The following is a 15,846-nucleotide window of genomic DNA, read 5'->3' on the forward strand; positions in this document are numbered from 1 at the left end:
GAACCAACTACCCCTTTTAAGGCCTTTTGGGCACCAGACCCCGATCACTCCCCCTCTCTGAATTTCCGGGGTCATTGTAGCTGGCAGTTAATGCCGTCCTCTGGTGAGATCTCTCTTTCCCTACTGCTTTACAGAGTTGCTCACGTATTGTGTTGTTAGTTAATTTTTTTAAGCTCTTTGGGGGCACGGATGATGCCTTACGTTTTGTTGAATTCCCCAAATCAAATCCAGAGTGCAGTCTAGACAAGGATGGCAGGTGCTCGCAGACACAAAGCTTCACTATCCCTTCTAGGAGCTTCTGAAAGTAGAGAAGGAAACACCCAGGCCCACCACAGAAAAACAGGCTAGAGACATGAACGTATTAAGTCACAGAAAAGGAAATGAAATGGCCCCCGATGCCGTGAAAAGATGCTCAAACTCGTTCCTAACGAGGACGATAAAAATTAACCAACTAGGGGCGCCTGGGTGGCGCAGTCGGCTAAGCGTCCAACTTCAGCCAGGTCACGATCTCGCGGTCCGTGGGTTCGAGCCCCGCGTCAGGCTCTGGGCTGATGGCTCGGAGCCTGGAGCCTGCTTCCGATTCTGTGTCTCCCTCTCTCTCTGCCCCTCCCCCGTTCATGCTCTGTCTCTCTCTGTCCCAAAAATAAATAAACGTTGAAAAAAAAAAATTTAAATAAGAAAAAAAATTAACCAACTACACAGATCTTTCCAACCTATCCGATTGGCCCAAACCCGAACGTTTGACAACACAGTCTCGGCAAAGCCATAGAGAAACGGCCCCCCCCCGGGCACGGCTGCGCGGGTCTATTTCAGGGCGCGAGGGGGAGTCAGATTGTTCTCGGGGGATCTGGGGCCTTCGTTTATCTGCCTTCGCTCCAACCTGAGCATTCGCCTGGCTCACACCGTTGCCATACTTCAAAGCTATGTCGATCCCCCTCCCACCTGGGGTGGGAGCACAGCCCACAGGCGGTCCAGACGTCAGGCACAGTCACCGTTGCTCAAGGCCACCGAGCGAGAAGCCCCGTCTCCCCGGGGCTTGCACGGTGTTGGCTTTGAGACGGTGTGCTCTGGGTCCCGCATCAGGCTCTACTGTGCCAGTGCTGAGTACTGGGGGCCGGGCTTCTTCAGTGACTGTGTCGCTCGTGTTTGAGAAACGGAGGCGGGAGGGTCCCCTCTAAAGCATGGGATCTGCAGCAGGGACCCAGGGTAGGAACCCCTTTTCCCAGGTTCTAAGGAAAACTCTGCTTTGGAGTTACCACCAATGAAAAGAGCAAGGTGGAGGAGACTATGCTTAGAATGGAAGAAAGGGTGGGGGCGCCTGGGTGGCTCAGTCGGTTAAGCGTCCGACTCTCGATCTCAGTTCATGTCACAGTCTCACCGTTTGTGGGTTCGAGCCCTGCGTGGGGCTCTGTGCTGACAGGGTGGGGCCTGCTCGGGATTCTCTCTCTGCCCCTCCCTCACTCACACACACTCTCTCTCTCTCAAAATAAATAAACTTAAGAAAAAAGTAGATTGTAAGAAAGGGTGTGTCGTTAAAAAAATTTTTTTTAAATGATTATTCCTTTTTTAGAGAGACAGAGCGTGAGCAGGGGAGGGGCAGAGAGAGAGAGGGAGACACAGAATCCGAAGCAGGCTCCAGACTCCGAGCTGTCAGCACAGAGCCCGATGCGGGGCTTGAACTCACGAACCGTGACATCATGACCTGAGCCCAAGTCGGATGCTTAACGAACTGAGCCACCCAGGCACCCCAGAAGGGTATATCTTTAAAAAAAATTTTAATTGCAAAATATACCCTTATATACATATATATTTGTATAGTATGTATATTTTATATATGTATAACATATATGTTATATTCTATATATTTAAGTACCTATAGGGAGAGAGATGGATTTGGGTAGAGAGAAAAGGGTAGAAGCTGGAGTTCTCTAAATATACTTTGTTTTGTAGATATGACTTTGGAACCAGGTAACTACTTTATATAACCATGCAAAATAGAAGTTAAAAAAATGTTTTTGAGAGAGGGAGAGAGAGACAAGAGAGACAGAGCATGAACAGGGGAGGGGCAGAGAGAGAGGGAGACACAGAATCCGAAGCAGGCTCCAGGCTCTGAGCCGTCAGCACAGAGCCCGACGCGGGGCTCGAACTCACAAACTGTGAGATCGTGACCTGAGCCGAAGCCGGACGCTCAACCGACTGAGCCACCCAGGTGCCCCTCATTCATTTATTTTAATGTCTATTTATTTTTGAGAGGGAGACAGCGCACAAGCAGGGGAGGGGCAGAGAGAGAAGGAGACACAAAATCCGAACAGGCTCCAGTCTCTAAGCTGTCAGCACAGAGCCCGACGCGGGGCCCGAACTCGTGAACCGTGAGATCATGACCTGAGCTGAAGTCTGACGCTTAACTGACTGAGCCACCCCGGTGCCCCCAGAAATTGAAGTTTTAAGAAAGGATCATCGCTAAAAAATCTAAAGGAGATAAAAGAAATTAACCTGACTCTCTGTCCAAACTGAGTCATAACCACACAGAGAAAAGCTATTCCTAGTGAGTTGGAAGCATAGAAACTTGAGTGTGCATTCCTAGCGGGGTAGCCTAAAAATGAAAGAACTGCCAAAAAAAAAAAAAAGAAAAAAGAAAAAAGGAAAAAAAAAACAAAGCGGGAAGGAAGGAAGGAAGGAAAGAAAAAAAGAAAGAGAGAAAAAAAAAGAAGAGAAAGAAAAGAAAAGAAAGAAAGAGAAAAAGGAAAGAAAAAAAAAGAAAGGGAAGGAAAGGAATCTTGAGCCACTGTCGGTGGTAGTGTCGGTGATTCACCCTGCTGTGTGCACGCTGTGGGAGGAAGCGAAAGGGCAGTTGTGTTATATTGTCCAGAACCAGGATTTCTGGGTAGGAGAAAGCAGGTGCATAGTGTAAGACAGATGAGGCTAAGTAAAAGCTTTGTAATACCGACTTTGAATCAGAAGTTTTGGCAAGAATTGATGATAATATTTTGTCATTAAAAAAACGTAGCTGACCAGGGGCGGGGGGCGCACCTGGGGGGCTCAGGCAGGTAAGCATCGCACTTCGGCTCAGGTCATGATCTCACGGTTAGGTTCCCGAGTGCCAGCCCTGCATCGGGCTCTGTGCTGCGAGCACTGAGCCTGCTCCGGACCCTCGGTCCTCCTCTCTTTCTGCAACACCCTCCCCCCTCGCCCCCGCTCCCTCTATCTTAAAAATAAAATAAAAACGTTAAAAAAAAACTACAGCCGACCCTCGAACGATGAATGCGGTTTGGACGGCACGGATCCGCTTGTATGTGGAATTTTTCAATAAATGCAGCACAGCTCTGTTAAATGTGTTTTCTCTTCTCTACGATCTTAACATTTTCTCTCTAGCTTACTTTATTGCAAGAATACAGCATACAATACACGGAACATACAACGTATGTGTTCGCTGACTGTTATTGGTAAGGCTTCCTGTCAACAGTAGGCTATCAGCAGAGTTACCTTTTTTGGGGGTCAAAAGTTACACGTGGATTTTCAACTGTGAGGGGGTTGGGTGTCTCCTAACCCTCGGCATCCTTCAGAGGTCAACTGTATTTCCTGGCTCTGCCCACTTAAAAAGGCCTAGAAACAATGAGTACCCCTAGGGGCTACAAATTGTGGTAAATAATAACTATTTCCCATTAACCAAACCAGGGCTCCTTGGAGAAATGGCTCAGCGCAGGTGGGCGGCAGGAATATAGGACATGAACTTGGAAACAAAATATCAATGGCTGAGCCGTGAGGGACGTTCTCAGAAGCTTGCTGGAAGGAGCTCCCTCTGGCCAAAGACAGAAGGTGCCATTTAATTTATCAGGCACACTGAGAAAAGTAACAATAAATCGAAACATGGTAAATAGGTTTAAATACATGCGTTCATCGTGGTTAACGCAACAGCAAAAAGTGAATTATTGGGTTGGCTGTGAAGACACTAACCGAGCAATGTCATGATTTTGGAAACAGGCAAATAGAGATTTAAAAAAATTTTTTAAGTGTTAGGCTTGCCTTTCCTTATATGAACTGCACCTTGGGGACAGCCCAAGAATTGACAAGGGAAGGGCTTTCGCTACAGAAGTTACTGCAGCGAATAAATGACAGAGGAAAGATAGAAGTGAAATTGGAATAGCTTTATAACCCCTGAAAATAATGGATCTAGGCAATCATCATGAAGCGTTTGCTAAGTCACAAGAAGAAAAGCAAATGAACTTTTGTCGCCTGGTGCAAGTATATAAGCCAACATAATATATACACACATACACAACCAAACCTAAATCCAATCAAGCCTCTAGACCCTACTGCTGATTGACAGCAAATCCAGAGAACAGACACACATGTTAAACATCAGCAGGGGAGAGCAATCTGAAAAGTTCGGGAAATTTTACAGGACAAGGAACCCAGTTTCTTCAACAATAAATTGCAAGGATATTAAAAAGAAGGGAGAGAGGGAGGTTATAAGAGAGATCTGTAGGTCAAAATCAAGAGACGAAATGTATCAGCAAACCTGACGTATGGACCTTATTTGGAACTTGGTCAAACAAACTGCGCAAATATATATATATATATAACATATGATATACATATGTTATATATATATGTTAACTATATACATATGTTAACATGTATATATATATCATATATATGTTTAAAAATATATGTCTTTTTTTAGCTTTTTCAAACATTTTTATTTATTTTTGACAGAGAGAGACAGAGCATGAGCAGGGGAGGGACAGAGAGAGAGGGAGACACAGAATCTGAAGCAGGCTCCAGGCTCCAAGCTGTCAGCACAGAGCCCGATGCGGGGCTCGAACCCACAAACCATGAGATCCTGACCTGACCTGACCATGACCTGAGCCGAAGTTGGACGCTTAACTGACTAAGCCACCCAGGCGCCGCTATATTTATGTTATATATGTGTGTGTGTGTGTGTGTGTGTGTGTGTGTATAAAACAATTGGGAAAAAATGAACATTGGTTGGATGTTTGATGATAGAAAGCAATTATTGCTAATTTTTTAGGCATGATAATCATACCATGGTTATTTGTAAAAGCAATCTACAGATACATACTTAAATATTTAAGACACAATAATACGATGTTGCAACTTATTCAAAATAACCTGGGAGGAGTGGGTGGTTATTATTGAAGCAAGATTGTCTCTGAGTTAAGAATCCCTGCAAGCTGGGTGACAGGTCATAGTGGCCGGGGCACAGTTCATCATACAATTCCTCTCTGCTTTTGCCTACGTTTGAATTTTTCCACAATACAAAGTCAAAAAGAAAGAAGGTAGCTAAAAGGTATTTTTAATTACAAAACTAGCGCATGCTTTTTGAAAGACATTAAAATAATATACAAGTGTAGAAAGTCGGGGCGTGTGCATGGCTCAGTCGGTTAAGTGTCCGACTCTTGATTTCAGCTCAGGTCGTGATCTCCCAGGTTCGTGAGTTCGAGCCCCGCGTCAGGCTCTGGGCTGATGGCTCAGAGCCTGGAGCCTGTTTCCGATTCTGTGTCTCCCTCTCTCTCTGCCCCTCCCCCGTTCATGCTCTGTCTCTCTCTGTCCCAAAAATAAAGAAACATTGAAAAAAAAAATTTAAATCAAAAAGTTATGGGGCACCTGGGTGGCTCAGGCGGTTGAGCGTCCAACTTCAGCTCAGGTCAAGATCTCATGGTTCGTGAGCTCCACCCCACTCAAGCTGTCAGCACACAGCCTGGACCCTGCTTCAGATTCTGCGTCTCCCTCTCTCTCTGTCCCTCCCCTGCTCATGCTTTGTCTCTCACTCTCTAAGAATAAGTAAATATTAAAATAATAAATAAATAAAATAAAAAGTTATTGTCTTCCACTGTCTTCCATTGGCCTTCCAATACCTGTCTCGGAACCCAGCTTTCTTTCTTTCTTTTTTATTTTTTTAAGGTTTTATTATTTTTGAGAGATCTACAGAGTATGAGTGGGGGAGGAGCAGAGAGAGAGGGAAACACAGAATCCAAAACAGGCCCCAGGCTCTGAGCTGTCAGCCCGGAGCCTGACGCGGGGCTCGAACTCACGAACCTCAAGATCACACGCAGAGGCAAAGTCAGATGCTCAACCAGCTGCACCACCCCAGCTACCTCTGAACCCAGCGTTCAAGGCTGCCTGATTCCCCCGTCAGACTTCTCATCTTCTACAACGGTGCAATTTTTGGCCTGTCCCCTTGTCCCTTTATAGTTTTTACCTTATTCAAGAAGTTCCTCCTCTGGGAATGCCCCTCCATTCCACATTATAATTTGGAAACACGCCTTTAGCATTCCTCGTTGCCCAGGAGGGCCCTGAAGATGGGGCTTCTGTCTTATTGTATTTATTTTAACTCATTCTTGAAACTAGCAAAGAGCCTAGCTCTTTGTAGATCCTTGATAAGGATTTGTTGGACAGACAGGTGGATAAATGGATGAACGGGGCCTGGTCTCATTCCTCCGTTATCACAGGTCAGCAGCAAACAACTCCACTCTGATGACCCCTGTAAACCTCTCCCTCAGTCTGGTGGGAGATCCATTTGCCACAAATATGTCACCAGGCTGCAGATTCTGTGTGTCTCAGCCCTGCTTTCTTCCGTCTTGGTTCCTTTCGGAGCAAGGCTGTCCCAGGCAGGGGTACAGATGGTCCCTGGAAGCCTCACATCCTACCAAGCAAGCCCCGTGGAAAAGAACGCTTCTCTGTACCAGTGGTTCCAGAAAAAGTCTAGCAATGAGGACCCACCAGACACACCGGAGGCCTTTCTCGGTGCCAATCACTGTGGCCAAGGGGATGACGGACTGTGCTGATGGCCACTCTGGGCTTTTCAGGAGACCACCCCGGCCCCCCCAGAGCTGGAACGGAGGTAGTGGGGGGATTACCCTAAAGGAATATGACAGTGTTGTTACCAAAGGGAAGGAGAATAAAAGCAAGATAGGGGAACCAGCAGATTCCACCCCACCTGTTCTAGAAGGAGATACCAAGCTTTGCACAAAAAGAGTGATTTTCTTTCAGGCTGATGCTGGGCACCTGCTTTTTTTCTTGTTGTTTTTTTTTAAATTTTGATCATTGAAGTCTAGGTAACATCCAACGTCATGTTAATTACAGGTGTTACAGGTACCTGTTATTTCCCGAACCTTAAAAAAAATGTTTTTTAAATGTTTATTTGTTTTTGAGAGAGAGAGAGAGAGAGAGAGAGAGAGAGAGAGAGAGAGAGAGACTCTGGAAGAAACTAGCCTTGCTGACGCCTTGACTTCAGACTTCTAACGTTCGGGACTGTGAGACAGGAGTGTCTGAGGTTCTATGCCACCTGGTTTGTGGTCATTTGTTGGGGTCTCTGAGAAATAAACCTATTCCTGTGTTTCTCCTTGACTGTCTCACGACTACCGCACTCACACACCTCTGACTCCAGATGAGGTGGGGGGGGGGGGTTCTCTCCCACCAAGCACTTCTCAGGCACCAACTGGGCATCGTAGGACTCGGCTCAGTTCTGGCACCGTCCACATCAGAGCCCCCCCAGCTCAAGGGCTCTGTCTCGCAGGTGTGCCCTCGGGCACCAACTCCAAGTCCGGGTTGTCACTTGTGCTTCTGAACGAACGGCCTGCTGGAGATTGGAGGTTCTGACGACCTCCCCTCGGGCTTGAGTGATTTGCCGGAGCGGCTCACGGAACTGGAGAAACCTTTTATTTACTAGACGACTGGTTTGTTATACAAGGACCTAGCTCAGGAACACAGCAGGTAGATGGGATCCAGAGGGTGGAGTATGGGGAAGGGGCTCAAAGCTTCCATGCCCTAAGTGCACCCCCCACCCCCACCAAGTGCCCAAGGGCTCCGAAGCCCCTCATTTGGGGTATATACGGAGGCTACATTACGCTGTCACAATTGACGAAATCACGGGTCTCTGGCAACTGATTCAACCTCCAGCCCCACCCTCGTCCCCAAAGCTCCCGCCCTCTAATCCCACCACTGGTTGTCCTGGCAACCAGCCCCCATCCTGAGGTGGCCTAGGAGCTTTCCAGAAGACGCCTCTTGACCGTAACAAGACCCGTTTTATGGCTCTCATCCCTTAGGTAAATCCAAGGGTTTTTGGAGCTTTGTGCCAGGAACTGGGAAGAAGACCAAATGTCTATTTCTTGTTATACGTCACAGTGTCCCAGCAGCACTAGCAAAATCACATGCCCCCTCGTTTTCTCCCCCCGTCTTGCGAACCAATGCATTGCCGGGTTGCCTAAGGAAACTGCTTCCGTCACTTGCTGCCGACGTCCTAAATAATCCGTGTTACCTACTCTGTGGGGTAAGGATGCAAAGGAGATTAGACCCTGTTCCTTTGGTGACCTTTGGGTCATCCTTCCTGTGGCACTAAGCCCAGCACCGTCTGACATGACTGCGGCCCAAACTAGTGAGGAGGACGGGGAAAAAAAAAATCCAATTTCTTACCCCCCGATCAACAAAAGTAAGTCACTAGGGACAGTTCGACTCTGATCAAAAATGCTAATGGCTTCCCGTCTCATACAAGATGAAGGCTGAACTCCTTAACCTTGCGCTTGAGGCCCCAGCCCGTATTTCCACCATCTCCCACCACCCCAGGCTCCCTCCGTTCTAGCGCCTTGCCTCCAGCCACATCCAATTACTAATTAGTCCATGAGGGCACCATATGCGTCCGAAAGTCGTGAGAATCACTCCAGGAGCTAAGTGCAGTCTTTTTCTGCATCTCGGAGTCCGACCCATCTACACTGGTTTCCTGGGGCTGATGATAAATTACCACCACTAGCTGGGTGGCTTACGTGGACAGGGATTTGTTCTCTCGTGGCTATGGAGGCTCAACGCCTGAAATCAGGGGTTCGGCAGGGCTGTGCTCGCCCCAAAAGCTCTACGGGAGGATCCCTGCATGCCCGCTCCTGGCTTCTGGTGGCTGCCGGTAATGGTGGGAGTTCCCTGGCCTGTAGACCCATCACTCCAACCTCTGCCTCTGTTGTCACATGGTGTTCTTCCTCCATACCTGCGTCTGTGTCCGACTCTCCCCAGTCCTTGGATGGGGGCTCACCCTGCTTCAGTATGACCCCCCCCCCTCCACCCGATCACACCTACAAAGACCCGAAGTTCACATAAGGTCACATTCGCAGGTATGGGCGTTAGGACTTGCGTAAATTTTTTGGGGGGACGCCACCCTCCAAAGCCCAGCTGGAATCCACCTGCAGAAGCTCGCAGCCTTGCCTCATGGGCAATTGTGAACTTCCTGGCGCTCGCAAGCCACAGGACAAGACTTCAACCCTCGTCCGTACGGCCCAAAGCCCTTGGCCAACCGGTAGGCAGAAACGCAGTAAAATGAGATAGAAGGTAGCTGTACTGTGAGCATGCCAGGATGGTTTTTGAGCCACCAGAAGGGAACAAAGGTAAAGCCGTCCTCCTAAGGACTGACGTGGGTTCAGTGTCTCTAACCCTCTTTTGCAGGCAACTCGCCTGCCTCGGCTTCCCACTTGTAACAGGCAGCGTATCTGCCCTTGCACCCTCTAGATGGGAGGGTTCTGAAATGCTCTGAGGCCCGAGAAGAGTCTTTGAGACCCAGGAGTGGCCCCTGTCCCGTGCGCCCGAAGCAGCCTGGAGGCTCCAAGACAGGCAAGAATCCCCTGGCTCCCTACCATTCCGTGACAGCCTCCAGCCCCAGACTCTGACGACCCCGTCGAAAACCCCAAATCAGACGCCCACCGGGAAGCCTTCTGTGCCAGCCTGCCCGATGGGGCGGCGCGGATCCCGCGATGCTTCCGGAAACCCATGGGCCAGTGACTGAGCCCCGATGGTGCGGCCCCCAGCAGCACTCCCTCCCCCCGTGGCGTAAACACTGACAGCAGTTGGAGGCATTGTGTCTGCCTGGAGACAAGAATAACACTGCGGAGTCCTACGCCTCCTGAAATAACTGAGAAATCATCGCCTGGTACCTTGACGCCTGTCTTTCAGGGCAAGACTTGCAGACAGTGGCCCAGCAGAACAGCTCGGTTTCCGCCTCTTCACTGGACTGTTTCCATCGGACCGCGAATCAGGCTCTGGGACCCGGATTCCAGCAACCTCTCGGTTAGGGTTCGGCTCTGCTGTTTTGGCGGTTCTTGCAGAATTGGGCGGTTGACGTACGGACTGAGCGTCTGAGAGCAGCCGGCCTCCTTAGGAAAACCACCAAGACAGTCAAGAGGAAAAGGGGATGCTGGTAACAGTGCTTTCCTAGCACTTACGCCGCCTCATCAAGCACTATTTTAAGCGTTTTGCACAGGTAGGTATCGCAACAGATCGCTGGGATCGTCTCAAATAGTCTCTGCCTTCTACTGCTTGTGGGAGAATTCTGTCTCCCCCACCACACTGACACCAAGCTTAGCCAAGGAAGTGTTCGCAGAGAGTAACATACGCCATTTTCAAGAACGAGCCTTAAGAGCCATTAAATGGATCCACCCTTAACCACCCTTTCCCGGATGCCCCGATGCCAGCAGTGTTCCCGATAAGAAACATTCCTTCAGTCCCGTCCCAGGGGGAAGACCCAAAGTCACCCCGGGATGCACATGTGATATGAGCAAGAAACAAACCTTTGTTTTCCTGAGCCACTGAGTGTTCGGAGATGTTCTCTACTACAATGCAACTTAGCCTAAGGTGTTACTTACGGTGGGTGTCGCCTGAAATCCTACAACCAGGATTCCCATCCAGGCAGTCCCGCCTTAAGAGTCTATGCTCTCGACCACTTCACCACGTCCCCTCCAAAAACGTCTTGTCGTCTTCCCGCAAGACCCCTTTAGCTGACAAGGTCCCCACGTAGGCTCTGTTTTTCTTCATCTCCCATGGAGTTAATGAAGAAAAATCAGCAGATTGTGTGGCCCTCGGGAGGTAGAATAGACCAGGTAGGCAGACTCTGCACGATCAAACACAACTGGTTATTGAGTGAGCCGGACTCATTGGTACGCAAACAGGAAACGATTTTATCTTTCCCACACCAGAGTCTCTCAGGAATTGAGAAACTCTGAAATCAAATTTTGCATGAGAACGCCGATCTCAGGGTGCCTGGATGGCTCCGTGGGTTGAGCGTCCGACTTTGGCTCACGATTCAGGAGTTCGAGTCCCGCGTCAGGCTCTGTGCTAACAGCTGGGAGCCTGGAGCCTGCCCTGGGATTCTGTGTCTCCCTCTCTCTCTGCCCCTCCCTTGCTCGTGCTCTGTTTCTCTCTCTCAAAATTAAATAAACATTAAAAAAAAGAGAGAAAGGAACTCTGATCTCTCAGCCATCTGATCTCTCTGATCTCCCCCGCCCCAGGTTTGGAAATTTGCAACAGGGAAAGGGGTCACGGAGGTGAAGGGGGGTCCCCCTGATTTCGCTCCTCACTTTCACTGCCTCAGGCTCTTGTAGAATTAGGGCTGAGGATAGCATGGGGAATGAGGGGCAGGGCAAGTTTTTCTTGGCTTGAATGCTCTCTGCATGTGGCAGCTGGTCAGATTCTGGCTCCTTGCGACAAGGGGTTCTTTTATGACTTCCCCAGAGAGCCTCCCGCTGGGGACAGCCCACAGCACTACTTTGTGGTCTGGATAATGATCCACCTGGCTCACCACTCAGGGCTAAGTCAGCCCTCTTCCCCACTAGCTTCTGTATCCAACCTCTTTCTGCTGGAGTAGACGGGCTTTCCGCAGAAGGTTCTCTTACCCTGGAGTCCTTTTTTGGTTCAACAACTGTATCTGGATATGTGTAGCTGGCATACAACAGACTGCACATATTTAGAGTTCATTATAAGTTTTGACTTTTTTTAAGTTTTTAAGTTTTATTTTTTTAAGTTTATTTCTTTTGAGAGAGAGAGAGAGAGAGAGAGAGAGAGAGAGAGAATGGGGTTGGGGCTGAGAGAGAAGGAGAGAGAGAATCCTAAGCAGACTCTATGCTGTCAGCACAGAGCCCCATGCGAGGCTTGAACTCCCGAAGCAGCGTGAGATCATGACCTGAGCTGAAATCAAGAGGCGGATGCTGAGCAGACGGAGCCACGCCCCAGGCGTCCAAATAAGTTTTCACTTCTGAAGGAGCCCTAGGAACCAAAATCAGGATAATGAACATTCCATCACTCCCCCAAATTTCCTCATGACCTTTGGCGATTCCTCTCTCTCGACCGTCCCCAACCCCCGGGGGAACCCTGACCAGCTCTCTAGCGCACTGTAGATAATATGGCGCTTTCTAGAATTTCATATAAATGGCACCACACACAGTGTGGGCTCTAAGTGGGCCACGTCTACTCAGCATCATTCTTTTTCGCTTCTTCATGGAGGCCCTTTTCAAATAACACAAGCCTGGCCACTTTCCAAGGGCACACAGGGACCACCGGAAGGTCCCTGCACCTGTGTCCGGTCACTCAGTGGAACTGCAGCTGTCCTGAGCCCCTTTACTTTCCAGGTGTGGCAGGCTCCGGCGTGAGACCACCCCCTGTGACGAAGCCAGGCTCTCCAAGTACTTGAAGGTCCCTTTCGCGGGGCTCCAGGAAGGGAAGATCACCCCCTCCCTTCCTTTGCACCCCATCGCGGATGACTCAGGGAAAGCCTTCCCTATCCAGTCTCCTGTGCACGCCTCAGTTTCCCTTGCACAACCTCCGGTGGCTGATGCTCCGAGGGTCCCCCACCAGTTTCTTGGATCACTTTAGGGAGTTCCACACAGATGGTTCCGAGCCTGTCTTTAGTAGGTACGTGGGCACCTGACATCCCGTGTTCTCAGCGTGGGTGGCTCGGCTGAACCAGAGACAACAGGGTAAGTTTCATGTCAATACCCTGTGTAATAATTCGGAGGCTCAGGGAGGCCCTTGTGTAGAAACGCCCCTATGAGGGTTCTGCACCCAATTCCAACATCGGGGTGTGTGGGAGCCGGGAGGGGAGAGGGGGGCCCCACCCCCGACCCCCCACCCCAACCAGCTGGGTTTCCTACAATTCAACTCAGTCACCAACTACAGGTTATCCACCTGCGCTTCTGCGGGACCTGCTGGAGATGGGCGGTTCCAACGACCCCCTCCTTGGGCTCCACTGATTTGCTGGAGAGGCTCACAGAACTCGGGGAAACGTCTGTTTTGCCGGATTACCGGTTTATTATAAAAGGATGTAATTCAGGGCCAGTGGGAAAGAAGTGGGACAGGCAGGATGTGGGGGAAGGGGCTCAGAGCTTGTGTCCTCTCCAGGCACCACCCCCTCCCCCCGCATCTCCACGTGTTCACCAACCTGGAAGGTCTCAGAAGCCGTTCTTTTGGGTTTTTATAGCGGATTCCTTGCACAGTCATGAGAGTCACGGTTGATTAAATTAGTGGCCTCTGGCAATGGATTGGAGCTCCAACCCTTTTCCCTTCCCAGAAGGTGGGGGTGGGATGAAAGTTCCAACCCCCTAATCACGTGGCTGGTTGTCCTGGCAACCGGCCCCCTCCCACAGGTGTATCCCCAGAGAGTCACCTCATTAACAAAAGGAAAGGCACCTTTTATGGCTCCCTTCATTTAGGATATTCCTAGAAGTTTAAGAAACCCCACGCCAGGGGCACTTGGGTGGCTCAGTCCGTTAAGCCTCCGAGTTTGATTCAGGTCATGATCTCCCGGTTCATGGGTTCCAGCCCCACACTGGGCTGTGGTGCTGACAGCTCGGAGCCTGCAGCCTGCTTCGGATTCTGTGTCTCCCTCCCTCCCTGCCCCTACCCCCCTGGAGCCCTGTCTCTGTCTCAAAAATAAATAAACATTAAAAAAATTTAAGAGCTCTTTGCCAGAAATGGGGTCAAAGACCAAACATACATTTTTATTATACATAACGGTATCTCAGTCCTTAACCCTGATGCCTCATGTTGGAATTGTAACCCAAGTGTGACAGACTTCAGGTCAGGTCATCACATCGCCCTTTAATGTCCAAATTCCAATAGCCCAGGGCGCCCCCGCTTCGCCCGCCCCATCACCGCCTCCCTGACCACAGACTTTTCCTGGGTTCTCCTCTGCGAGTTTTCCCGAACTCCAGAAGAGACGCGCACAAGAGCCTACACAATTTCAACTTCAAATAAACAACAAATGGTTTTGCAGTGTAAGTATTTCCTGTGCAATATTAGGAACCATGCAATATTTGGGATGTACTTATGCTAAAATATTATCTGTTGTTGATCGGGAATGCAACTGTACCACAGCGTCCGGCATGTGAACTGGGAACCCTGTCCCCTCCTGGTGTCTTTCTGTGGCCCTTGTCACGTCCCCCCGTGCAGATTTCAACTTAATCTCCCACGGGGGGAGTAACTGGGGGAAACCCTCCCTAGAGTCTAGGCTTTTCAGACCACAAGGCTCCAAGAACGAGAAATGGTTTTTCCCTTGGAGAGTCTAAGGCGCCTTCCAAGTTCCTATTTCGGGGACCCCAGGGTGACATTTATGGGAACATCCATTCCTTTTTGGGTAAACCCCACCCACACCCGGAAGAATGTGGTCCTGCTCTTTGTCCCCAAAGGGCATGCGAGCAATATTCTGGAATCGGCACATTTCCAAAAGTCTAGATGACACGGTTGTTCTAGAATAATGTGGCCTGGGGGAATTTTAAGGATTGACTCAGGTCATACCTATCTGTCTGCCTTTAGGGGACCTCTGCCAGCTGGCAGGGAAGATAAGCCTGTAGACATCTTTCCTGGACCCTCTGATAAGTGTCCCCAGTCTTGGACAAGACCACGTCCGTCACACGCGGTCCCAGTAGAAACAATTTGAGGCCCTGCCCTGATACAGCCCTGCCCTTGGAGAAGACACTGGTTTACATTACCATGCAGAGAAGCAAAGCCCCCCGTTTCCCTAGCAGGGGACACGTTCACAGAATCAAAGACCCTTTAGAGGGTTTCCTTAAACGAATGCAGCAAGGTGCCGTTGGGTTAAAATCCCAGCTTCTGCCTACACAAGAGGACGACCCTTGCGTTTGAAATGGTGGTTTTCCCAACATTTGGGAAATCTAGGAGTTAGTCTTACCCAAGACTTCCCCTGCTCCCCCTGCTTGGGGAACACACCAGTGGTGATTCATCCAACTGATAGATTTTTTAATCTATCTTTGAATGCCTTGCTAGGCTTTTTGATTCAAAACACAATGGCGCTTGACATTTCAATTATAAATGGCTCTGCTGACACCAGATTCTTCAAAAACAGTTAAGTTTTCTAGGTAACTGAGGCTCATCTTTACAAAAACTGGACGCTTACTTTATTCTGGCCGTTTTGATTGGGGGTCTGTCGGAAATGTCACAGCGCAGTGCATCATGGTTTTTTTAGTTTTCCTGTCTCCTTTGTCCCCAGGCGATCAGATGGTGTAGCACTGTTGCTAACTGTCTGTCTTTAGTAGCCCCCTCCCTGTTATCCGTTTCTTGAGAAGGATGCATTAAAAAAGAGTAAACAGAATTTCCAGGGCTAAACACTTTTCTCACAAATACAGCTCTGGTCTTTAGCGCGAGACTTTATGAAGGTTATTCTAGGGGCTCCAAGGGTTTCCTTCTGCCTTGTGGCTTAATGTTAGATTTCCATCCTTTTGAAAGGTTAAAATTTCTTCCCTTCAGGATCATGGAGATGTTATTTTCATGAAATCCACAAGTTCCTTTAGAACGAGCTCCGAGCAGGCTGTAAAAGTTAGAGCCGTTGCTAAGGGAACCAGGCAAAGCTTGCCTCGTGTATAAACCTGGTTATTATATTTAAAATTCAAGCAGCAGCTGGAGATTCCTAACGGGAGAGAGAAGTCGGCTCTTGAAGAAGAAAGTAGGAAATCACTCCTCTCTCATAGAACAGGGCTGTCCCCGAGGCTCATCTTTTGTGGCCTAGAATAAACTAGGTGACTACTCTTCTCTTTGTGAAAAAAAAAAAAGGTGGAATGA

At 49.2% G+C, this 15,846-nt stretch overlaps 1 long non-coding RNA gene across 7 annotated transcripts in view; it reads right to left on the reverse strand.

The window, feature by feature from the left end:
- LOC125151649 (uncharacterized) overlaps positions 1 to 15,846 on the reverse strand; it is a 72,962-nt gene that overhangs the window by 13,851 nt on the left and 43,265 nt on the right. For 6 of the 7 annotated variants that reach the window (XR_007146894.1, XR_007146897.1, XR_007146895.1 and 3 more), the window contains 3 exons: positions 10,644 to 10,888; positions 9,936 to 10,154; positions 202 to 298 (listed from right to left, as the gene is read on the reverse strand). This is a non-coding gene — a long non-coding RNA (uncharacterized LOC125151649). The remainder of the gene's footprint in view (positions 1 to 201; positions 299 to 9,935; positions 10,155 to 10,643; positions 10,889 to 15,846) is intronic. The other variant, XR_007146896.1, reaches the window with a different exon arrangement.

Source organism: Prionailurus viverrinus, chromosome E1 (assembly GCF_022837055.1).
Source record: "Prionailurus viverrinus isolate Anna chromosome E1, UM_Priviv_1.0, whole genome shotgun sequence".
Taxonomy (NCBI): domain Eukaryota; kingdom Metazoa; phylum Chordata; class Mammalia; order Carnivora; family Felidae; genus Prionailurus; species Prionailurus viverrinus.